The sequence below is a fragment of the Taudactylus pleione genome, unplaced genomic scaffold (assembly GCF_031769625.1).
Source record: "Taudactylus pleione unplaced genomic scaffold, aTauple2 ptg000286l, whole genome shotgun sequence".
NCBI lineage: Eukaryota > Metazoa > Chordata > Amphibia > Anura > Myobatrachidae > Taudactylus > Taudactylus pleione.
The window spans coordinates 901,597-928,574 of record NW_028284688.1 but is presented as its reverse complement, the minus strand read 5'-3'; the positions used below and the strand labels follow the sequence as shown (position 1 = coordinate 928,574).

General features: G+C 45.2%; 1 protein-coding gene and 2 pseudogenes across 1 annotated transcript in view; 2 read left to right on the top strand and 1 right to left on the bottom strand.

Annotated features, from left to right (window-relative positions):
- PTH2R (parathyroid hormone 2 receptor) overlaps positions 1–26,978 on the top strand; it is a 496,129-nt gene that overhangs the window by 385,713 nt on the left and 83,438 nt on the right. The window lies entirely within an intron of this gene.
- On the bottom strand, positions 23,907–24,025 carry LOC148511984 (5S ribosomal RNA; annotated as a pseudogene).
- Positions 26,419–26,537, top strand: LOC148511983 (5S ribosomal RNA; annotated as a pseudogene).

Sequence of the window (26,978 nt, the reverse complement as noted above, 5' to 3'; positions counted from 1 at the left end):
GCTCTTGGAGAAAGGTGTATTTTGTCCCCATATGTATTCTTGTTAATGGGGGTCATTCAGACCCAATCGCGAGCGGCAGTACGCTCGCAAGTGGGTCGATGTTCCCCACTGTGCATGCGCACGACGGAGGGAGCTCCATCGTGCGCATGCGCGAGACCCGGCGAGCGACGGGCTTTCCATCGCTCGGGGTCTCGCACCAAAGGGGGCGTGCTGTCGATGTTGATTGACAGCACACCCCCTTTGGTGGGCGTGCCGGGGGCGTGCCTGCCAGACGGAGGCGTTCCCATGGGAACGCCTACTGTCTGAAGCCGGCCCCACTGACATCACTAGTGATGTCAGTGGGAGTGATTTTGGCTCTGATAGAGCCAAAATCACTCCAGGGCTTGTGGCTGGGAAACCCGACCGCAGGGTTTCCCTCGCAAGTCCAATGGTCGCGATGGTCAAGACCATCGCGACCATCTTTTTGGACGCTCGTATATGCTGTGGGTGGTGACCCACAGCTATACGAGCGTCCAGGAGGACGCTCCATTTTAATGGAGGAGGGCCCTTATTCAGAGGGAGCGCTTTGGTCAGAGCGTCCGGCTCTGAATCAGGCCCAATGTGTGCCATTCTGGGTGGAATTCTGGGCCTGATTCAGAGCCGCTCGTAAGTGGCCGCTTGCTCGCTCCGAACGATGTTCGCAAATCTGCGCATGCGTATGGGTCGTAAGTCATTGCGGTCGGAAATCGTGCGTTCTCAAAACAGCGAGGGCCTGCTAATGTGAGTGACAGAATGAGGCGTTTGTGGGTGGTAACAGGGAAAGGTGCTTGAAAAGGGGGAGTGGAGATCCGAACGCAGGCGTGCCAAACGGTCAAAATGGGCATTTAATGGGAGTGCATAATTAGTAAGGGAGCGTCATCGACCACGTCACTTAGTTGTCTTTTAGTCTGAACTGCACACAGTGATTGCGGGAAGTAAAACCTACCACAAGCACTGCAAGTAGTTCAGACGTCTTTCGATGTACTCGATTAACCTAATAAATAGCGGAGATGACGTATGATGCGAACGGCCAGGGGGCGCGTTTACAAAATAGCGAGCGCATGTTTCGTTCGCTCGCTCAGACATAGAGGCGTCAACAGACCGCAAAGAGCGAGCGCTCAATTTAAATAGCCGGCCCCTTTTTCTGAACGACCATTCGCAAATAGCGTCCGGCTCTGAATCAGGCCCTCTGTTTCCTCCTCATGATGCAGTGGCAGTTATAGGATATATGCAAATCAAAATAAAAAACTAATAATGTAATACTATTAAAATGACACATTTATTTTCCAAGGGTATGCTATAAAAGACTGACAGTGTATAGTTAGACAGTCAATAGGATGAAACCAGATGGTCAACAGGCAATAGACAAAGTAAAAATGGTTGACAGTTAAAAGCTCAACATAGACTAAGGTTGGCAGGGTCAAATGAATGGTCAACAGAAAATGTTGACTAATTTTTTTTATTCTAACCCTAATCATTACCCTCGCCCTAGTGCTTACCCCTAACCCTCCCACTAGTGCCTAACCCTAACCGTTCCCTTCTACAGCCTAACCCTCCATGTGCCTAGCACTAATCCTAAAAATAATGAAAAACCACTTGGCAACCTTTTCAGTGTCGACAATTTGTGTATGACCTTTTGACCAGGTCAAGCATTTGTCCCTGTCGGCCTAAGTCCTTGTCAACCTTTTAACTGTTGAACAATTGACCATGTTGACATATTGCATGTCGACCATCTGGTGTCGACCTATTAACTGTCTATTGAGACATCCATATGCATACTATTTTCCAACATATATAAAAATATTTCAGCACAATATGTGGGTCATAAGAAAGACAATCAACAAGTCCAGACTCCTAGGAGATAGCAGATAAAAGCAAGCATGTACAAATATATGAAGATATAGGCTCTGGACCTCCTTCTGGTGGTCAGGAATGGGATTCCAGGTTAGACCATACACCAACGCATTTCGAGCCCTTCCTTTTCTTGTCAAGGAAGTTGACTAATTATGAAAATAATTTAGCTTTTTATGTATGAACACCATTAATGGAGCTGGGGCATAACTGGATTTTGGAATACGAAGTTAAATAATCTCTATTTTCCTCAATTTCTACACCAATCATATATAAATAACACCAAGATTTGCATCTATGTTCCATATTGTATATACTAGGGGTGTGCACCGGCCACTTTTCGTGTTTTGTGTTTTGGTTTTGGATCTGGATCTTTCTTCGTGTTTTGGATCTGGATTGGTTTTGCCAAAACCACCCTTCCGTGTTTTGGGTTCTGGGTTTTGTGTTTTGGATCTGTATTTTTTTTTTAAAAAGCATAAAAACAGCTAAAATCTCAGAATTTGTTGGTTTCTCTGCTCCTATGCTATTATTAACCTCAATAACCTTAATTTCCACTCATTTCCAGTCTATTCTGAACACCTCACACCTCACAATAGTGTTTTCATGTCCAAAAGGTTGCACCGAGGTAGCTGGATGACTATGCTAAGCGACACGAGTGGGCGGCACAAACACGTGACCCATCTAGGAGTGACACTGCAGTGGCAGACAGGATGGCAGTTAGAAAAACTAGGCCCCAAACTGTACATAATGCAAAGAAAAAAAAGAAGTGCAAGATGGAATTGTCCTTGGGCCCTCCCACCCACCCTTATGTTGTATAAACAGGACATGCACACTTTAACAAACTAATCATTTCAGCGCCAGGGTCTGCCACACAACTGTGGCTGAAATGATTGGTTCGTTTGGGCCCCCACAAAACAAGCTGGCAATTAATGTGTCCCTGCACAAACTGGCTCTACGGAGGCAAGATGTCATCCTCATCCTCCTCATCCACCGATTCCTCACCCTCTTCAGTGTGTACATCCTCATCCTCACAAAGTATTAACTCGTCCCCACTTGAATCCACCACCACAGGTCCCTCTGTACCTTCTGGAGGCTGGTCTCCCTGGAAGAGCTGATAATTCATTTTGATGAACATCATCTTCTCCACATTCTGTGGAAGCAACCTCCTACGCCTTTCGCTGACAAGGTTCCCGGCTGCACTAAACACTCTTTCGGAGTACACACTGGAGGGGGGGCAACTCAGGTAAAATAGAGCCAGCTTGTACAGGGGCCTCCAAATTGCCTCTTTTTCCTGCCAGTACAGGTATGGACTGTCTGACATGCCTACTTGGATGCTGTCACCGATGTAATCCTCCACCATTCTGTCAATGGTGACAGTATCATATGCAGTGACAGTAGACATGTCAGAAATTGTTGCCAGGTCCTTCAGTCCGGACCAGATGTCCAAACTTGGTCCTGCCTGCCCTGCATCACCGCCAGCGGGTTGCTTAGGATACCTAAGTTTTTTCCTGGCAGCCCTAGTTGCGGGAGAAAATGAAGAAGGAGCCGTTGACGTGTCACGTTCCGCTTCAGCTGACAGTGTGTTCACCAGCAGGTCTTTGCACCTCTGCAGGCTTGTGTCGGCCGGAAAGAGAGACACCACATAGGCTTTAAACCTAGGATCAAGCACGGTGGCCAAAATGTAGTGGTCTGATTTCAACAGATTGACCACCCTGGAATCCTGGCAAAGCGAATGAAGGGCTTCATCCACAAGTCCCACATGCCGAGCGGAATCGCTCCGTCTTAGCTCCTCCTTCACTTTCTCCAGCTGCTTCTGCAAAAGCCTGATGAGGGGAATGACCTGACTCAAGCTGGCTGTGTCTGAACTGACTTCACGTGTGGCAAGTTCGAAGGGCTGGAGAACCTTGCACAACACGGAAATCATTCTCCACTGCGCTTGAGTCAGGTGCATACCCCCTCCTTTGCCTATGTCATAGGTGGATGTATAGGCTTGTATGGCCTTTTGCTGCTCCTCCATCCTCTGAAGCATATAGAGGGTTGAGTTCCACCGCGTCACAACCTCTTGCTTCACGTGATGGCGGGGCAGGTTCAAGAGTGTTTGCTGGCGCTCCAGTCTTCGGCACGCAGTCGCTGAATGGCGAAAGTGGCCAGAAATTTTTCGGGCCACCCAAAGCGTCTCCTGCACGCCCCTGTCGCTTTTCAGAAAATTCTGCACCACCAAGTTTATTGTGTGAGCAAAACATGGGACGTGCTGGAATTTGCCCAGATGTAATGCCCGCACAATATTGGTGGCGTTGTCAGATATCACAAATCCCCAGGAGAGTCTAAGTGGGGTAAGCCACTGGGCGATGATTTCCCTCAGTTTCTCTAAGAGGTTGTCGGCGGTGTGCCTCTTACTGAAACCGGTGATACACAGCGTAGCCTGCCTTGTAACGAGCTGGCGTTTCTGAGATGCTGCTACTGGTGACGCTGCTGCTGTTGCTGCGTAAGGTGATACATCTACCCAGTGGGCTGTCACAGTCATATAGTCCTTAGTCTGCCCTGTTCCACTTGTCCACATGTCCGTGGTTAAGTGGACATTGTGTACAACGGCATTTTTCAGGACACTGAGGACACTTTTTCTGACGTTTCTGTACAGTCTCGGTATCGCCTGCCTAGTGAAGTGGAATCTAGATGGGATTTGGAACCCGGGGACACACTACCTCCATCAATTGTCTAAATCCCACTGCACTAATGGCAGATACCGGACGCACGTCTAACACCAACATAGCAGTCAAGGCCTCAGTTATACGTTTTGCTTCAGGATGACTGCTGTCGTACTTCATCCTCCTCGCTAAGGACTGTTGGATGGTCAATTGTTTAGTAAAAGTAGTGGTGTTCCTACTTCCTCTCTGGGATGATGAACGACTCCCAGCAGCAGCAACAGCAGCAGCGGCAGCAGTAGGCGTAGCAATGCAGGATCCTCCAGAGGAATCCCGGATAGGAGAGTCAGTCATGCCAGTGACATGGCCTGCAGGACTACTTCCGATCCTGACTAAGGAGGAAATTGACGAGGAGGGAGTTGACGGTGTGGTTTGCAGGCGCTTGGATACAACAGGACAACGGGATTTAGGTGTCCCTGGACTGCTTACGGTCTTAGCCAAAGTTTCTGAACTTGACAGTAACTTTTTATGAACGCGCTGCAGGTGCCGTATAAGGGAGGATGTTCCTAGGTGGTTGACGTCCCTACCCCTACTTATTTCACCTTTACATATGGTACATATGGCAAGACAGTTGTTGTCCGGATTTGGATAGAAATATTGCCAGACCAAAGAGGTGGAATGTTTGGTCTTCTGCCCAGGCATGACCGTGATGGGCTTTTTCATCCCACGGACAACAACTGTCTCCCCCGGAGCCTGATTTAAACACACCACATCACCATCAGAATCCTCCTCGCCAACTTCCTCCTCAGCGCCAGCTACACCAGTATCCTCATCCTGTTGTACTTCAACAGTGACATCTTCAATTTGCATATCAGCAAGTGGACTGTGGGTGCTCCTTTCAGCACTTGCAGGAGGTGTGCAAATGGTGGAAAGAGCAACCTCTTCCCGTCCAGTGCTGGGAAGGTCAGGCATCGCAACCACCACCACACTTGGACTCTCCTTGGGGATTTGTGATATCTTCTTAGAAAGCACAGTTCTTCGCTGTGCTTTTGCCAGCTTAACTCTTTTGATTTTTTTAGTGGGAGGAGGGCTTCCATCGTCATGTGAAGCTGAACCACTAGTCATGAACATACTAGGGATCGACCTTAGCCGTTCCGTGTCGTAAATGGCATATTGGCAAGTTTACATTTCTCTTCAGCTGATTTAAATGTCTTTTTCAAGGTAATTTTCCTGAACTTTGCCATTTGGGATTGTATGTGCCCTCTACTATGACATTGGGCATCGGCCTTGGCAGACGACGTTGATGGCATGTTATCGTCTATGTCATGACTAGTGGCAGCAGCTTCAGCACTAGGAGGAAGTGGTTCTTGATCTTTCTCTATTTTATTTTTATCGGAGAAAGTTTGGTCCTCCATTTATGTTATATCGATTTGATATATACGTGCGGCTAAACACAGAAAATAATTTTTTTTTTGGTTTGGACTGGAGTGTACTTTGTGGATTACAGCACCCTTTAACGGTCAAGCCAGCCGGCCCTTTACTTATGACACAGGCGCACTCTTGGCACTACTTTGTTGATGCACGTGCGGCTACTGCGCACACAATTCACAAACACAGAAAATAATTTTTTTTTGGTTTGGACTGGAGTGTACTTTCGGGGGTTACAGCACCCTTTAACGGTCAAGCCAGCCGGCCCTTTACTTATGACACAGGCGCACGCTTGGCACTACTTTGTTGATGCACGTGCGGCTACTGCGCACACAATTCACAAACACAGAAAATAATTTTTTTTTGGTTTGGACTGGAGTGTACTTTCGGGGGTTACAGCACCCTTTAACGGTCAAGCCAGCCGGCCCTTTACTTATGACACAGGCGCACGCTTGGCACTACTTTGTTGATGCACGTGCGGCTACTGCGCACACAATTCACAAACACAGAAAATAATTTTTTTTTGGTTTGGACTGGAGTGTACTTTGGGGGTTACAGCACCCTTTAACGGTCAAGCCAGCCGGCCCTTTACTTATGACACAGGTGCACGCTTGGCACTACTTTGTTGATGCACGTGCGGCTACTGCGCACACAATTCACAAACACAGAAAATAATTTTTTTTTTGTTTGGACTGGAGTGTACTTTCGGGGGTTACAGCACCCTGTAACGGTCAAGCCAGCCGGCCCTTTACTTATGACACAGGCGCACGCTTGGCACTACTTTGTTGATGCACGTGCGGCTACTGCGCACACAATTCACAAACACAGAAAATATATATTTTTTTGGTTTGGACTGGAGTGTACTTTGGGGGTTACAGCACCCTTTAACGGTCAAGCCAGCCGGCCCTTTACTTATGACACAGGCGCACGCTTGGCACTACTTTGTTGATGCACGTGCGGCTACTGCGCACACAATTCACAAACACAGAAAATAATTTTTTTTTTGGTTTGGACTGGAGTGTACTTTCGGGGGTTACAGCACCCTTAACGGTCAAGCCAGCCGGCCCTTTACTTATGACACAGGCGCACGCTTGGCACTACTTTGTTGATGCACGTGCGGCTACTGCGCACACAATTCACAAACACAGAAAATAATTTTTTTTTGGTTTGGACTGGAGTGTACTTTCGGGGGTTACAGCACCCTTTAACGGTCAAGCCAGCCGGCCCTTTACTTATGACACAGGCGCACGCTTGGCACTACTTTGTTGATGCACGTGCGGCTACTGCGCACACAATTCACAAACACAGAAAATAATTTTTTTTTTGGTTTGGACTGGAGTGTACTTTGGGGGTTACAGCACCCTTTAACAGTCAAGCCAGCCGGCCTTTTACTTATGACACAGGCGCACGCTTGGCACTACTTTGTTGATGCACGTGCGGCTACTGCGCACACAATTCACAAACACAGAAAATATTTTTTTTTTTGGTTTGGACTGGAGTGTACTTTCGGGGGTTACAGCACCCTTAACGGTCAAGCCAGCCGGCCCTTTACATATGACACAGGCGCACGCTTGGCACTACTTTGTTGATGCACGTGCGGCTACTGCGCACACAATTCACAAACACAGAAAATAATTTTTTTTTTGGTTTGGACTGGAGTGTACTTTCGGGGGTTACAGCACCCTTAACGGTCAAGCCAGCCGGCCCTTTACTTATGACACAGGCGCACGCTTGGCACTACTTTGTTGATGCACGTGCGGCTACTGCGCACACAATTCACAAACACAGAAAATAATTTTTTTTTTGGTTTGGACTGGAGTGTACTTTCGGGGGTTACAGCACCCTTAACGGTCAAGCCAGCCGGCCCTTTACTTATGACACAGGCGCACGCTTGGCACTACTGTGTTGATGCACGTGCGGCTACTGCGCACACAATTCACAAACACAGAAAATAATTTTTTTTTGGTTTGGACTGGAGTGTACTTTCGGGGGTTACAGCACCCTTTAACGGTCAAGCCAGCCGGCCCTTTACTTATGACACAGGCGCACGCTTGGCACTACTTTGTTGATGCACGTGCGGCTACTGCGCACACAATTCACAAACACAGAAAATATATTATTTTTTTAGCACTTGGGGGGAGCACCCCTGATGGACAGAGCACCCCCTGGACAACACTACAGCACTACTTTAGGACTGGGACACTGCACAGGACTTTGGAGTGGACACAGCCCCTATGGAGAACTGACTGCACAACACAGTCCAGCCAGCCCCTATGGACTTTGAAGTAGTGGACACAGCCCCTATTAACAACAGCAGCACAGCACAACACAGCCAGCCCCTATGGACTTTGAAGTAGTGGACAACAGCAGCACTACACTACACTACACTACACAGCCCTAACTCCCACCCTCCCTCTTCACTGTCCACAGCCGAGTGAGAAAATGGCGCCGACGTGGGTACCTTATATAGGATCCAAAACCCGCGCGACTCGGAAGGCGGGATGATGACGTTTTGCCTCGATTTCAGATCCGAGTCAGGCGGGAAAAGTCGAGCCTGACTCGGATCGGACTCGGATCGGGGGGCTCGTGGGGGTTCGGATTTCAGAAATCCGAACCCGCTCACCCCTAGTATATACTGTAGCTTATCTGTTTTTTGGGGTGAAACTAAGGTTTAACACAGACTACATTACTGTGATTTTTGAAGCGCCCATATTGTCACTTCTCTTTTTTATTTGATAGAGATTTTTTTCAATGGAAATCAATAATGAAAATGGACAATCCAGCATGAAAAACACTTAGTTTTATATTTTGTTAGTGGTGAGTCAGCAACTGATAGGCAACCAGATCAAATAACTATTGATGTTGTAGTGAGTTAGGGCAACAAACCAGTTCACTTGTATAAAGGGGTGTAGTATGTATTACCGCCGGCCGCATGGAAAGGTAAGCTGATAAGGTAAGTATAACTAACCATATTTTACTCCCTAACCCTCCCTTAGGGGTGCCTAACCCTAACCCCCCTCTAAGTGCCTAAACCTAACTCCTCTGTCCCTGCAGCCTAAACCTAAGTCTCTCGGGGGGTGCCTAACCCTAACCTCCCCCCGGGGGTGCCTAACCATAACCCCTTCTTCCCATAGCCTAATCCTAACCCTCATGGGGGGGTGCCTAACCCTGTCCCCCCGGAAGCCCTTAAACCTAACCTCCCCCAACAGCTGTCCACACCTGGTGCCTGGCTCACCTTCGTTTGGTATGCCGGGCATCAGGCTCCCAGCATAGGTCTAATGACAGGCGTCGGGTTTTCGATGCCTGTCATTAGTACCTTGCTGGGATTTGACAGTCGGGAAGCCGGCAGTCAGCATTTAGACCGTCAGCTTCCTGATTACATCCAGTATAAAGTTAAAGTTCTTAGCCTGTCCAAGCAGTGAGTTTGAAGTACTGGACAGTAGTAAATAGAATACCGTCTGTATCAGATGCTGTTAGTGTTGAACGTTCAAGGCCGGGTTGGTAATAAGCAAAGTCCTGCTATATATTAGATGTTGCTTACCTCAAGGTGCTATAAATGCTGTGTTGGAAGTTCAGTATAATCTCCAATATGTGTCCGTTTGTCCAGTGCCAGTAAGCCCTCTAACGCGTTTCATTCTGTGTGAACTTTTTGCAGCGTACGCGGTAAATGCTAAAGCTGCTTTTACCCTATTAGTATACAATTTAATAATGCAATGAAATGTCATATACACAACAAATACTGTAATATTACATTGATAGCCATTAATAAAACGAAAGACACATTTTCCATATATATATTGCAGTTATATATACAAAGACATAGAAATAAATTCTAAATTAAATACAAACATATGTTGTTTTCCTCTTAAAACATAAAATGTGAATCTTCCTTCCTGCAGTAGTCCAAATTAAATTGCTCATTAAGTAATGCATATAGACATAATGCAATCAAGCCATGAAGCTTATACATTAAATGCCATCAGCTGGCAGGGTCTATACCAGGGTGGGGAGGCAGATGATTAAAAGTGGCATGATATTAAAGCTGAGAGTTATTACCATCATCGTATAGTACTGCAAGTCCTCCGGCACCCACAATGGATACACATCCAAAAACGTATATTTACAGATATGTCCTTGTCTAGTTGTGTCGCAATTACACGAACACACCCTTAGTGTACTGGGATTGTCTTGGGGTACATTAGCGATCACAACTGCGATTACGCATGCAGATGGCCGATTGTTGCGTTCTGCGCTTGTGTATGCATTGCAGTGTGCGTGTGCAATCAATCGCAGTGACTACACAGACCCATCGTAGCGTGATTGACAGGAAGTGACCATTTGGGGCTGGTGACAGGGGGGTGGTCGTAGAAATGCAGGCGTGTCAGTGCGATTGAACGCTGTTACATGGGAGTGCATAAATTAGCCACTGCAATGACATACACAGCTTAGGCTTTCACTGCGTACGATGAGGTTAGCGATTTCTGAGTAAGGTCAGAGCTTGTGTAAGTGTGCACAAAACATGGGATGTGTTGGAATTTGCCCACATGTAATGCTCTCACAATATTGGTGGCATTGTCCGAAATCACAAATCCCAAGGAGATTCCAAGTGGGGTAAGCCATTTAGCAATGATTTCCCTGAGTTTTTTCTAAGAGGTTCTCAGCAGTATGGCTCTTAGTGAAACCAGTTATACAAAGAGTAGCCTGCCTCTGTATCAGCTGTCTTTTGGTAGAGGTTGTTGCTGCTGCTGTTACTGTTGTAGGCAATACACCTACCCAGTGGGCTGTCACAGTCATGTAATCCTAAGTTTGCCCTGTCCCACTTGTCCACATATCAGTGGTCAAGTGGACAAGTGGGTTCAACGGCATTTCTGAGGACATTAATATGTTTTTTTTAATGTCCTTGTACAGACTTGGAATTGCTCTTCTAGCGAAGTGGAATCTAGAAGGGATCTGTTAGCGAGGACACAGGACCTTAATTAACTGTTGAAAACCCATTGCAGTATTGGAGGATACTGGACGCACATCTAATACCAGCATAGTTGTTATGGTGTCAGTAATTTGCTGTGCAAATGGGTGATTGCTGTCATACTTGTTTGCCCTTGCAATCGATTGTTTAACAGTTCATTGTTTTTTGGAGGAGACGCCACAAGTAGTCTTCCTCCTGGTCCCCTTCTGGGATGAAGATACACTCACAGCAACAGCAGCAGCAACAGGCACAGTCATCAAGGATCCTTCTAAAGAATCACAGATAGGAGAGGAGTCAATCATGCTTTGAATACCAACATTGGATGCAGCAGGACTACTCCCGATGATGAATGAGGATGTTGATGATGCAGGTGTTGTTGTTGGAGATCGAAGGCGCTTGGATCTCACAGAGAGGGAGCAGGTAGGTGACACTGGACTTGTTACATTTTGAGTTTTGGAACTTGGCGACGTACACTTTGATATTTGATATATGCACTCCAAGTGACATAACAAGGAGGAGGTTCCTAGGTGGCTTAGGTCCATCCCTCTACTCACTCTTGCTTGGCAATGGTCACATATGGCTTGACAACTGTTGTCCTGATCGGGGTGGAAATAATTCCACACGTGAGAAGTGGATTTTTTTGCCTTTTGTCCCGGCATGACAACAATGGTCTTTGTTTTTTTCAATCCATGGGCAACAGCTGTTGCCTTACTTACACAAAGGACATCCTTGGCATCAACATCCTCATCACCAACATCCTCATCATCCTTAGCACCTTCAACTACCAAAATATTCTCCTCCTCCGTGTGAAATTTCACAGAAGCATCCTCGATGACTATGTCTGCAAGATGTTGACTGCCCTTCCCCACATTAACAGAGGGCACACAAATGTTGGAACTTGGAGGATCCTCCAGTGCACTAGTATTTAGGTCTGGCTCACACATGGCAACCGCAGACACACTTGCACTCTCCTCAGGGATTTGTGATTTTGATTTCTCCGGGTACACAGTTGTTTTTTCCGAAGGGCTATCAGAATTAGAACCAGCAGTCTTCATAAAGAAAGGCCAAGGCCTTATCCTTTCCTTGCCACTTCGTGTAATGAATGGCATATTGCCAATTTTTTGTTTATCTAAAGGCAAATTTCCATTAAATTTGGATTCTTAACTTCAGTAAAAGTTTGTTTACCATATCGATGGCGTGACTTAAGCCCTGGGGCATGGGCCTTCATAGAGGACGAGGAAGCTGACGGCCTTGAACTGGTGGCGGCAGCTACAACATGTGGTTTTTGGCCTTGCTCTCCTGTCATGTGACACCCCTCCATATTTTCTGTGGTCTTGAAGCAGTGTCACAAGCACCAATAGTGTAGCCAAGGTGCGGTTACAAAATTCACACACGTGCAGTCGTGTGCACACAGAATAAATTTGACAAAAAAAATAAATTTAATTTGTATTTTTTTCAGCTCCAGAACTTGGGCCCAGAGCACAGATTGATGACGACTGGAGTTGGGCAGCACTAGGTTGCGTTGCCGACTTGCTAGATCTTGTGCGGCTAAGCCTAACACGCAGAGACGCACAGACAATTATTTATTAGACAAAAAAAAGACAATTTTTTTTTTCAGCTCCAGAACTTGGGCCCAGAGCACAGATTGATGACGAATGGAGTCGAGCAGCACTAGGTTGCATTGCTGACTTGCAAGATCTCGTGCAGCTAATCCTAACATGCATAGACAAGAAAAGACTTTTTTTTTTTTTTCAGCTCCAGAACTTGGGCCCAGAGCACAGATTGATGACAACTGGAGTTGGGCAGCACTAGGTTGCAACTTGCTGTATATTGTGTGGCTAAGCCTATCCCGCACACACACACAAAATAAATTGACAGAACTTGGTCCCAGATGGACGCAGCAGACAGCACAGCACCAGCCCAGATGGATCAGCACCAGCCCAGAATAGATCAGCACCAGCCCAGGACACAGACAGCACAGCACCAGCCCAGATGGATCAGCACCAGCCCAGATGGGAGCAGCAGACAGCACAGTACCAGCCCAGAATGGATTAGCACCAGCCCAGGACACAGCAGACAGCACAGCACCAGCCCAGATGGACGCAGCAGACAGCACCAGCCCAGATGGATCAGCAACAGCCCAGGACACAGCACAGCACCTCTCCCCAGCCCTACACTACCCACCCTCCCTGTTCAGTCTCCACAGCCGGAGTGAAATGGCGCCCACTGCGTCCCTTATATATAGAGACGAAAGCTTGCGAGCCACGAGATTATCATCTCTATGGTTTTGCCTTGATGTCAGAGATCCGAGTAAGGCGGGAACATCAGAGCCGGCTTGGATCAGACTCGGATCCCCTTAGTTCGGGTGGGTTCGGATCTCTTAGATCCGAACCTGCTCATCTCTACTTATAACTGAGGAGTTTCCTTTTTCCCCTCCATGTTGAACATAAGGAAAAGCAGGGCTGCTGTGTCATTAAATAAGAATGTAATTATTTAAATGAATGTGCAACCTAACAAATAAGACTAAAAATAAAGAGTAATTAGCGTTACTTTTATGATTACATCGCTAAAACATATCAAGTTATTCAGTGACACATTCTCATTTATTTTTAATTATACAATTGTTATGGGCTGGTGCAGTTCTAGCTAATGCTTTGCAGTTTCTAAGTCCTGTAATATATTTCATCATCAACAAGTTTTATTGAAAATCATTTTCATCTGAATTAGCTCTATGCACGTCCATGGGTTCACAGTCTATCAGACTAACTTGTGTGATGCTGTTATTCAACCCAAGTGCCAAATAAAATGCTCTGTCTCAAACTTGGACACTCACATGGGCAAACTTGGACACTCACATGGGCAAACTTGGACACTCACATGGGCAAACTTGGACACTCACATGGGCAAACTTGGACACTCACATGGGCAAACTTGGACACTCACATGGGCAAACTTGGACACTCACATGGGCAAACAAAACTGAACAAGTGGTTTTTGAGTGAATAAGAACATCATTAATTGATGGGTAGCATGATTTGTTCTGGGCGCTGTATTATTATGCCAATAGATGGGCAGCAAAATGCCCACACATACACAATGTCTGCCTGTCTCTCTCTATCTATCTATATGTCTATAATCTATCTATATACACACATCTGCATATATCCTACCAAATGTTCACCACTCATCACGAGTGATCCAACAGCTGTCAACACGGTGCCTTCTGACATGCAATTATTAATATATATATATCTCCAAGGGGTGGCTGGCACACACTGTCATGGAAGCGTAAATGCCTGGGGTGTCACCTCGCATGAGTCCTAGTTGTAGGACCGCATATGTATAATCCAAATAGATAGAATAATAGAGAGCACTCACCAGGGTCTTTGTAGAATGATAGTTTATTCACAGAGAATGAAAACATACCCCTTCAGTCAACATTTTGGTCACAGCACATGACCTTCATCAGGACAGGAGCTTCACCAAGAGAGGCAAGATATATATATATCTTGTCTCTCTTGGTGATGCTCCTGTCCTGATGAAGGTCATGTGCTATGACCGAAACATCGACTGGAGTATGTATTAATTCTCTGTGAATAAACTATCATTCTACAAAGACCCTGGTGAGTGCTCTCTATTTTTCTATCTATTTGGATGATTATATATATATATATATATATATATATATATATATATATTATAAGGGCACAGTCATGCCCTTATATTAAGGCTGCATCTAAAAAAACAGATTTCTCCATAGAGAATTCCGAAGGGGGGGGCAGGGTGTTTGAGGGGCTACACCTCAAAAGTTATAGGAGGTACCGAGTTGAAATTTGGTACGGGCTGGTAGAACTGTCACACGGTGCTGCATGCTAAATTTGAGGACAAAAACATAAAAAATGAGGACATGGGGGTAATCTCAAGCTCCAACTGTCAGTTTTTTTTCTGACATTCTCAATTAGGAACCCTTTCTGCTATAGTCTATGGAGTATTTTTGGGAAGGCATAACTCAGGGTAGAGGTGAAATTTAGACTTGGGGTTTGTTTTATTAGGTAGCTATTGTGGTTCAGGTAAATTAGAAAGTTACAGTTTTTAAACTATTACCTCAAGAATGCGCCATTGTAGAGATAGGACTTTTCAACTTGTTGCGCAGCCTCAGTAGGAGTCTCCAGCAGGTGTAGTCATAGTGGCTTCACTTGGGTGCAGCAAGATGGCCATCGTTTGCAGGCGATAGCGGCGTTGGAAAAAAACAATGGTAGCAGCGGCGGGGACACGGATGTGGCGGTGGGGACATCAGCGGCGTCAGGGACATCAGCACCGGCGGTAGCACGGGTGTTGGCGGGTCACGGGTGTTGGCTTTGTCGGTGGCAGCACAGGTGTCAGCGGGACCCAGCAGAGGCGGAGGGTCTGACGGCGGTGCTGGCGTAGGCGGCCGTCCTGGATCGGAGAGGATCTAGACCCCGCAGCCATTCTGTCGAATACGGCAGCAGCGCAAATTGTAATAATGGCACCTCATGGCGGTCATCTTTGAATTTAAAAAATGGCGCTGAGGAGCCATTTTTGAAATGGGCGCCACTGCCGTACATGGCAGAATGGCTGGTGGGCACAGGCGCCAGTCCCACAGCTGCCAGGTGCCGCCGACGATGACGTCCCGAGCTGTGATTGGCTTGTGGTGGCCATCTTTGATTTTCAAACATGGCCGCCACGAGCCAATCACGACTCGCAACATCATTGGAGGCGGCGGCACCTGAAGAAGACCACAGAAGCCCTGGAGAGGTGGCAGCTACTCCCCATGTGAAGATGCCAGAAGCCCTGGCGGGTTGGCACCCGCCAGGCGAAGACGCCGAAGCACTGGCGGGTTAGCACCCGCCAGACGAAGATGCCAAAAGTCCTAGTGGGCGGCAGCCATGAAAAAGAGCTGACACAGGCTGTTGCCCGCTAGGTGAAAATGCCGAAGCCCTAGTGGGTGGTGGCCACATAAAATAGCTAACACAGGCTGCCACCCACTAGGCAAAGATGCTGAAGCCCTGGTGTGTTGGTGCCCACCAGGCAAAGATGCCTAAGCCCTGGGGTGGTGGTGGCCACGTAAAAGAGCTTAAAGGCTGCCGTCCCCCAGGTGAAGACCTATAAAATAAAATATTACAATATTTTGTAATGGCACGCAGAGGCTTCATACAGTGATTGACAGGAAGTGACCATTTGAGGTTGGTGATGGGGGTTGGTCATAGAGTTGCAGGCGTGCCTGGGCGTCTAGACGCCATATCAGGTGTGTGCATAATTAGGCCCCAGCAATGGCATACACATCCTAACGTCTAGTTACACACACAATCACTAGCAATGTCTGTGGTAGGGTCAGGTCAACCACAACTTGTGTATGTGGGTCTGATGGTTCCCGATGTTATCGATGTTTTCGCTGTCTTGTGAGAACATAAGTGAAGGGAAGTAGGCGCCATTATCTAGTGTTGGGTGTCTACTTTTTGTGCTGCGGTTACTTTGCATATGTGGTCATTAGCAAATTTTTGCATCGACAGGCTGCATGCGAACGCATCCTTGCGGCCGGGTCTGAATTAGACCCTGAGTCTGGTGCTAGTTTTAGAAATAGGGGGAATTAAACCCATTTTCCCCACTTTATTTTTAAAAACAGGACTCAAGAGCTCAGTGCTGGTTCTTAAAATATGGGGTGACCCTACTCATTTTTTCCCCATATTTTAAGAACCAGGACTGTCTCAGGAGCCCAGAACTGGTTATGCTTTTTGGGGGGAACCCTAGATCATTTTTTTTATATATAACCCTTTATTTCTAGTATAAACACAAAGGCTCACTGCGCATATCTCACTGCAGTCTGCTTGTTCCGGACAGTTTGGCTGCGGTCAGACTCAATTAACGCAGGTGAGAAATCTCGATCACATACACCATCCGAAAACACAATCTCAGCTAATCACAATTCTTGAAAATTTGAGTGTTTCAGCTGGCTAAAATTACCTGAGTTTCAGAGAGGATAATAAAGTTTCTACTCAGCAAAACTCGACCAAACACAATTCTTAGAACATTTACTGATAAGAGTGTTATTAAGTGTTTCACTTGAGACTTGGAATCATCTATTCCCCCTTCAAGTAGTTAACCAATGTAATACTTTAAGGGCCTGATTCAGAGCCGGACGCTATTTGCGGTCGTTCGTCCAGAAAATAGGGGTGGCTATTCAAATGAACCGTTCGCTCTGTGCGGTCTGTTCACGCCTCTATGTCTGAATGAGCGAACAAAACTTGCGGTCGTCTTTTGAAAAAATACACCCCCTCACAGCTCGCATCCTACGTCATGTCCGCTATTTATTAGATTAATCGAGTACATCGACCAGCGTATGAACTGCTCGCTATTCTTGTGGTTGGTTTTTGCTACCACAATCTTGCGAGCAGTTCTGGCTATAAAATAAACCAGTGACGCGGTCAATGACGCTGCTGTATTAATTATGCACACCCATAAAATGCCCGTTTTGACCTTTAAGCACGCCTGCGTTCGGATCTCCACTCCCCGTTTTCAAGCACCTTCCCCTGTTACCACCCACATACGCCTCCTCCTGTCACTCAAAATAGCAGGCATTCGCTATTTAGCGAACAAATGATTTTTGGCCGCACTGACTGGTTCGCGCATGCGTATTACGATCCGTACGCATGCGCAGTTGGGCAAACATCGCTCGGAGCGAACGAGCGGCCGCTTGCGAGCGGCTCTGAATCAAGCCCTAAGTCAGATACCTTATCACACAAACAGGCCCTGTGAAGGCTGTCCCAAACACATACACTCTATCATTCATACGATGGTCAACAAGCTTTTATTGCCTGAAATGCATCTAGGTCGCAATGTGATGCAACAACTGTATGTATGCACCAGCAGACAGTGCTGCTTAATTTGATATACAACACTTATTTACCTGTGTGTTACTGAGTCTCAGAATCTGTGTACACAGCTCTACAATGCAGCCACCGCAGCTTTTTTCATTCCAAGTTCCATTTTGCTTTAGATACAGAATAAGGGGGGATTGCAGATGCTCACTCTAAGGCCCTGATTCAGACCCACTCGCGAGCGGCTGTCCACTCGCAAGTGGGTCAATGGTCTGCACTGCGCATGTGCACGACGGAGGGAGCTCCGTCGTGCGCATGCGCGAGACGCGCCGAGCGAAGGACTTTCCTACGCTCGTAGTGTCTGATCAAAGGGGGCGTGCTGTCGATGTTGATTGACAGCACGCCCCCTTTGGTGGGCGTGCCGGGGGCGTGCCTGCCAGACGGAGGCGTTCCCAAGGGAACGCCTACCGTCAGAAGCCGGCCCCACTGACATCACTAGTGATGTCAGTGGGAGTGATTTTGGCTCTAATAGCGCCAAAATCACTCCTGGCCTTGCGGTTGAGAAACTCAACCGCAGGCTTCTGCTCGCAGTGGCGATGGTCGCGATGGTCAAGACCATCGCGACCATCATCCTGCACGCTCGTATATGCTGTGGGTGGTGACCCACAGCTATACAAGCGTCCAGGAGGACGCTCCATATTTATGGAGGTGGGCCCTGATTCAGAGCGAGCGCTCTGGTCAGAGCGTCCGGCTCTGAATCAGGGCCTAAGCCAGGGAAGGGGAAATGCAATAATTGCTGAAAATTAGGTGCAGCAATCAAAACAGTCTGAACTGTAAATCATTTGTTTAGTCTGTAAATACTTCTACATATATGTCCTCCACTATGTGGGGAAGTGTAATTCTGTATCTCACAATAAATATGACAATACACAAGCAACATGATGATGGTCGCGATGGTCAAGAGTGACCAACGCGACCATCGGGCTTGCGATGAGACCCTTTTGGTAGGGTCTCGTGGCCGCAAGCCCCAGAGAGCTTCTGGCTCAAATAGAGCCGGAGGCTCTCCCACTGACATCACTGGTTCGCAAGGGAACGCCTCCGTTTGTGAAGCCATCCCCCGGCCATGCCTACAAAATGGGGCGAGCTGTCAATCAACATCGACAGCCACCCCTTTTGTAATGAGTCCCGTAGCGAGTGCTTTTTGCACTCGCTCCGGAGCTCGCGCACGTGTAGTGCACACGCCGCATGTGCACAATGGGCCACCTTCGACCCGCTTACAAGCACAATGCACTTGCGAGCAGGTATGAATCAGGCCCTATGTGTCATGGGTTTGATCTGCAGGTTCCAATACAAGTGTCCTCCGCTGTATAAGAAACAGTAGCTCAGTGTCTCACAATAAAAACACACAACAACATAAAATAAGAAAAACAATGATAGTTGGAAAGTGTGCTAGTAAGTGATCGTATATGCTGTTTAGGGCATATATCAGCGAACAATTAAGTGAAATAGAGTAATTATGGTGAATTACATACAGATTAGAAATTTGCACCTTGGACCAATATTTTTGATTGGTTTACAGGGTGAGGCGTCCCTCAATTGACTGGGAAAATTTAAATTGGTTTGTCAGGTACAGGTCATTCAGATGATGTACTGAACAGAGTGAAAAGCAGTATCCGTGTATTTAGATACACTGTGATCTGCTTTCTCCAGTCTTATCCAATATCAGACTGGAGATGAGAGTCCCTATGCAATGGCACGGTTAAGGAAAATAGATCTGCTTCTGCTGCTGGTGCTTGTTCCCAGCTTTACCCTGTTGCTGAGCATTGCAGGGTGTCAGCATGGATCCGCGGCCAGTGAGAGAGCAGTAGAATTGAGATAAAGAACCTGACAGTGGTATGCTGTGAAATCCCAGTGGACACAGGTCTGGTGGTGCAGGGGTCCTCTGTGCACACAGAGGTACTCGTGGAGCGGTGCCTGATGCGCGTTTCGCCAGAGGCTCTCTCACGTAAATACACGGATACTGCTTTTCACTGTGTTCAATACATCATCTGAATGATCTTTACCTGACAAATCAAATAAAATTTTCCCCGTCAATTGAGGGACGCCTCACCCTATAAACCAATCAAAAATATTGTGACACAAGGTCTGGTCCAAGGTGCAAATGTTTTATCTGTGTGTAATTTACCATAGTTCCTCTATTTCACTTGTATGTTCACCGATATATGCCCTAAACAGCATATACGATCACTTACTAGCACATCTTCCAACTATCATTTTTTTTTTATTATATGTTGTTGTGTATTTTTATTGTGAGACACTGAGCTACTGTTCCTTATACAGCGGAGGACACCTGTATAGGAACCTACAGATCAAACCCATGACACATAGGGCCTGATTCAGAGCCGCTCGTAAGCGGCCGCTCGTTCGTTCCGAGCGATGTTTGCACAACTGTGCATGCGTACGGATCGTAATACGCATGCGCGAACCAGTCAGTGCGGCCGAAAATCGTTTGTTCGCTAAATAGCGAATGTCTGCTATTTTGAGTGACAGGAGGAGGCGTATGTGGGTGGTAACAGGGGAAGGTGCTTGAAAATGGGGAATGGAGATCCGAACGCAGACGTGCTTAAAGGTCAAAACGGGCGTTTTATGGGTGTGCATAATTAATACAGCAGCGTCATTTACCACGTCACTGGGTTATTTTATAGTCAGAACTGCTCGCAAGATTGTGGTAGGAAAAAGCATCCACAAGAATAGCGAGCAGTTCATACGCTGGTCGATGTACTCGATTAATCTAATAAATAGCGGACATGACGTAGGATGCGAGCGGCCAGGGGGCGTAGTTATCCAAAAAACGACCGCATGTTTTGTTCGCTCATTCAGACATAGAGGCGTGAACAGACCGCAAAGAGCGAACGGTTCATTTGAAAAGCCACCCCTATTTTCTGGACTAACGGACCGCAAATAGCGTCCGGCTCTGAATCAGGCCCATAGTCCAAACCGCTATGATTTCTGCATATAATCTATAGCAGCTATTGTATTGCCTGGACAGGGAGTACACTGTGTTGCTTATTAATGTGAAGTCATTTCTCTGGATCTCACAACAGGATACTTTATTATAAATGGTCATAGCTCATGTGCCTTTATTCACCCATATGTTTGCTGACATGTATGCCTTAATGGCACATATGATTACTTACTTGTACTTTTTCTAATGGTTATTATTGTTTGTTGCTTGTGTATTGTCATATTTATTGTGAGATACAGAATTACAGTTCGCCACATAGTGGAGAACATATAAGTATAAGAATTTACAAACTAAACAAATGATTTACAGTTCAGACTGAATGCTCAGTGCTGCTTGTCGGCGTAAATATACCTTCCTGTATCTCACAACAGGATATTTGTCCAACAACTGTTTAAACCCATGTGCCTTTATTACAATGCGATTAAACTACATATTTTCATTATAATTAATAAAAGTTAGAATTTATTTATCATTACATGAGGTGTGCCCGTAGAGAGGAGTACTTTTTTCTTCTTTTCCTTGAACACATCCCTAATACTGACACATTGTCTAAATTTATGTAGGGCTTACCTATAATAGGCCCTCATTCAGAGCCGTACGCTCTGAGCAGAGCGCACGCTCTGAATGAGGGCCGCCCTCCAGAAAAATGGAGCGTCCTCCTGGACGCTCGTATAGCTGTGGGTCACCACCCACAGCCTATACGAGCGTGCAGTTTGATGGCCGCAATGGTCGTGACCATCGCGACCATCGAAACTGCGAGCCGGAGCCTGCGGTTGAGGTTTTTAACCGCAAGCTCCGGAGTGATTTTGGCTCTATCAGAGCCAAAATCACTCCCACTGACATCACTAGTGATGTCAGTGGGCCGGCTTCTGACGGTAGGCGTTCCCTTAGGAACGCCCCCGTCAGGGAGGCACGCCCCCGGCTCGCCCACCAAAGGGGTCGTGCTGTCAATCAACATCGACAGCACGCCCCCTTTGATCAGACACGCCCCCTTTGATCAAGTCCTTCGCTCGTCGCGTCTGGCGCATGTGCACGACGGAGCTCCCTCCGTCGTGCGCATGCTCAGTGCAGAACATCGACCCACTTGCGAGCGGACAGCCGCTCGCGAGTGGGTCTGAATCAGGGCCATAGTGTCTATTACATGTGTGTACTGCAATGCACAGGACCAATACTAAGTAAAATCACCTGGGGCAGGCAGGAGGAGTGCTAGCCCAGTAGAAGAGGTCTCACTTTCAAGTGTACCTAGCCCCTGGTTGAACCTAGTGGCTCACACTTGCCAGCCAAGTTGTTCTGCATGGTGTATTGAGGCTAGGGTGTATATTTACTAAAATTAGAGTTTTTAGAAGTAAGTTTTAGAAGAGATGTTGCCCATAGCAACCAATCAGATTCTGCTTAACATTTTACTAGCACCTTCTAACAGATAATAGCTAGAATCTGATTGGTTGCTGTGGGCAACATATCCATATGCTAAAAACTCTTACTTTAGTAAATTTACCACTAGATGTATGAGAACACATCTGTATCTTATATTATTTCTATATTTTCCTATCCTTCAACATCTATGCTTTTATAACCACACTCCTAGCCATAATTGGTTTTATTGTTAATAAGTAGGGATGTGCAGGCTCGGATAGGTTCGAGTTTGCACGTGGTGTTCGGATTTTTCCCTCCAAAAAAACGGAACTCAGAAAGAGGCAAAACGTCATCTAGCATGGACGAACATCATCATTCCTGGACAAAACTCGAACCTATCCGAGCCTGCACATCCCTATTAATAAGTAATTAATGTCTTTGTTTCTAGTACATAGTAGCATAAAAAGAAACTTATATTTTAACTTTAACATCAGTCATTGACTTTACTGGCACACACGTATGTATTTATGTATCTAAATGGGCTGCACTCACAGGTCTGCTGAAATGCAAGAATCACACTGACAACTTTGTCTGCCTTGTTCAACGTTTCAGTCGGACATGACTTTTATCAAGAACACAACAAACAGAACAAATGAACATTCCTTTATACCAGCATGTCTAAAGTGATAGGTGCAGTGTTATGCTCCATGCTGCCGGGGGTCAGAGTCTGCCGTCATCAACGTGCGCCTCCCTAACATGCCAACCACAGCGTGATGATGTCACCAGCGTGATGATGCGCCGTGCAATGCTGGACGCTCAGGTAATACACAGGCTTGACATGTCTGGCGCCCCTGGAGTCTTGGAGGAGCCACCAGATAAACAAACACATACAAATACATAACGGTGCACAGATATGTAAATTAAACATGTAAGAATCCTTTTCAGCACTATTGAAACCTATGAAGATAAGCTTGCATGTGTTGTAGATTCCAACACACTAATAACATAAAGAGAGAACATAAAATTACATTAACCAAATAATCAGAATATAACTATTCAGGTCCTAAAGAGAGAACATAAAAACTCCACACCCAAGTGCTCCTAAGCAGTGAATATCGTAAACATCCAAACAATAATTGGATGTGCAATCTGAGAACATATGTTTGCAATCAAACAATTGAAAAAGTCTACAAAGAGTATACAAAGCATATACCAGATACGGTTGTGTTTATGAAAAAATACTCAAACCTTCTAATGTCGCTATGTTATTGTGAAAACATGACCTACATATGGCCAAAAGAATGAATAAGATGCTGCTAGTGTTCACAGAGGAACTAAAATCATAATGCATGCTGATGAGAAAATCTCAAAAAAGTAAAATATGGCAAAATGGGAATAATACCAACATTGTCTTTATGAACCAATGTGAAAGTAACTGAGGGTAGGAATCATCTATAGTCCACCCCTCCAACAGTTGTGTGGTCATAACAAAAATAGGAAAGTGTCTATAAGATATCAAATTACCACAAGGGGACGGACAGGAGTCTGAAGAGTGACAAAAAATGGAAAAAAACATGAAATATACCAATCATGGCCAATAAATAAATTATAAGACCAAGTACTATGTACAAATAGAATAAGCAAATCATGTAGGAAAAATAACCACATTGTAAAATTGTTGTTGTCCATCCCTGAGGTAAACCAGATTTCATTAGGAAACATGTATATAACATCCGTCATCTCTCAACGAGTGTCTCCCATGATGTAGAAGCGGTATTTTGGTTAATATTTCATAGCACCTGATCTTCTCTGAAGGTCTCCCATTCAAGTACTATTCAGGCCCAACACTGTTTGGCTTCCAAGTTCAGCTGGGATTGGGCAGAACCAGTGTGGTATGGCTGTAACAAATTTCAAACACTCCACACAGATGACATCAAGTTAGAAGATAAGATATTGATGTTTAAGATCGTTGCCTGTGCGTATCCTGGAATTACCTCACTGGAAAACTATCTTATCAAAAAGAGACAATATTGCTTGATGTCAACTCGACAGCGTAACACATCATGACTGAAAAAATGTGAAGAACTTATACAACCTGAGATCACACTCAATGTGCAAATCACAACATCAATCATATAATTCACTATTAATCAAAAAATGAACCACCGACAAAGCAACAGAAACTGAAAAAAAAGGGAAAAAAATGGTAAACAGCAGTTAGAAGAAATTGTTGTTTGTCCTCATCCGATCACAAAAAGCAGGAAAAAGATAAAGTTTCATTCAGACCAAAAGGAGTAACAGTGTTCAACTTTTGGTTCCATTGAGTCTCCAACTGTAATAAACGCTTGTCACGGTCACCTCCTCTCTTGTCTAGTGGTACAAAGTCAATGATTCTCTAAGATAAAGTTGCTAAAGATTGCCGGTTCTGCTTAAAGTGGCGAGCAACCAGTTGGTCCACTTCTTTTCCCGATAATGCTTGACGTATGGCAGTACGATGTTGAGCCATTCTTTCTTTGAAGAATCTGGTAGTTTTTCCAATGTAAACTAAACTACATGGGCATTTGATCATATATACCACATATTTACTAGTGCAGGTCAAGATGTGTCTCATGGGGAAACGCTTGCCAGAGTGGGGATGTATAATGTAATTGCCAGGGTCCATGTAACTGCAGGTTGTACATCCTGTACATTTATAACAGCCCGGTTTTCTGGACAAAAAATTGCTGTCTTGGGAAGGAAAAGATTGCGAGACGTCATTATGAACCAGCCAGTCCTTACGGTTCTTGGCTCTCCTATTACACATCATCACAGATGAATGGTTTAAGGATTTGATGTTGGTGTCAGTGTTTATGATCGGCCATAGATCTTTGAAGGTATGATTGATGAAACGGCTCATGGTGTTATGAGTATTGGAAAAAAAACAGTTTTTTTAATTTCCTTGGCTTTATTCTTTGGGGTACGGATCTGCTCATTGGTCAACTTCATCACTTTGGTTTTGGTATCTGTCAATTCCTTCAAATTGTATCCTCTATTGATGAATTTGCTGATCAATCTCAAGTTCCGCTACAGCCCTATCAGTGGTAATCCTTCTGATGCGTAAATACTGAGAGTATGGTAATCCCTTCTTCAAAGAGACAGGGTGATGATTGTGAGCATGCAATAATGTATTGCAATCAGTGGGTTTGTGATAGATTCTTGTCTCAAACTTGTCTCCCTTCTATTCAATCAGCACATCAAGAAAGAGAACAAAGGTGGTAATGCATTAAAATGTAAATTTGATAAACTCATGCATAGAGTTGATCTGTGTCATGGCTTTCACAAATTTTTCTTCAGTGCCTGACCAAAGGATAAATATATCATCTACATACCTGGTGAAAAATTTCACATGCTGAAAAATAGGCTTGTTGTCAAAGAATAAGTGCTTCTCGACGCTAAACATATATATATATTAGCGAAGGAGGGGGCAGCAATTTTTTGTCCAGAAAACCGGGCTGTTATAAATGTACAGGATGTACAACCTGCAGTTACATGGACCCTGGCAATTACATTATACATCCCCACTCTGGCAAGCGTTTCCCCATCAGACACGTCTTGACCTTCACTAGTAAATACGTGGTATATATGATCAAATGCCCTTGTAATTTTGTTTATATTGGAAAAACTACCAGATTATTCAAAGAAAGAATGGCTCAACATTGTACTGCCATACGTCAAGCATTATCGGGAAAAGAAGTCGAGCAACCGGTTGCTCGCCACTTTAAGCAGAACCGGCAATCTTTAACAACTTTATCTTACAGAATCATCGACTTTGTACCACTAGACTAGAGAGGAGGTGACCATGAGAAGAGTTTACTACAGTTGGAGACTCAATGGATCCATAAGTTGAACCTTTTAAGTTACATCCATAAGTTACACCTTTTGGTCTGAATTAAACTTTATCTTTTTCCTGCTTTTTGTGATCGGATGAGGACAAACAACAATTTCTCCTAACAATCTGTTTCCCCCTTTTTTTTTTCTCCTTTTTTTCAGTTTCCGTTGCTTTGTCGGTGGTTCATTTTTTGATTAATAGTGAATTATATGATTGATGTTGTGATTTGCACATTGAGTGTGATTTCAGGTTGTATAAGTTATTCACATTTTTTCAGTCATGATGTGTTATGTTGGTGAGTTGACAATATTGTCTCTTTTTGATAAGATAGTTTTCTAGTGAGGTAATTCCAGGATACGCACAGGCAACGATCTTAAACATCAATATCTTATCTTCTAACTTGATGTCATCTGTGTGGAGTGTTTGAAATTTGTTACAGCCATACCACACTGGTTCTGCCCAATCCCAGCTGAACTTGGAAGCCAAACAGTGTTGGGCCTGAATAGTACTTGAATGGGAGACCTTCAGAGAAGATCAGGTGCTGTGAAATATTAACCAAAATACCGCTTCTACATCATGGGAGACACTCGTTGAGAGATGACGGATGTTATATACATGTTTCCTAATGAAATCTGGTTTACCTCAGGGATGGACAACAACAATTTTACAATGTGGTTATTTTTCCTACATGATTTGCTTATTCTATTTGTACATAGTACTTGGTCTTATAATTTATTTATTGGCCATGATTGATATATTTCATGTTTTTTTCCATTTTTTGTCATTCTTCAGTCTCCTTTCCGTCCCCTTGTGGTAATTTGATATCTTACAGACACTTTCCTGTTTTTGTTATGACCACACAACTGTTGGAGGGGTGGACTATAGATGATTCCTACCCTCAGTTACTTTCACATTGGTTCATAAAGACAATGTTGGTATTATTCCCATTTTGCCATATTTTACTTTTTTGAGATTTTCTCATCAGCATGCA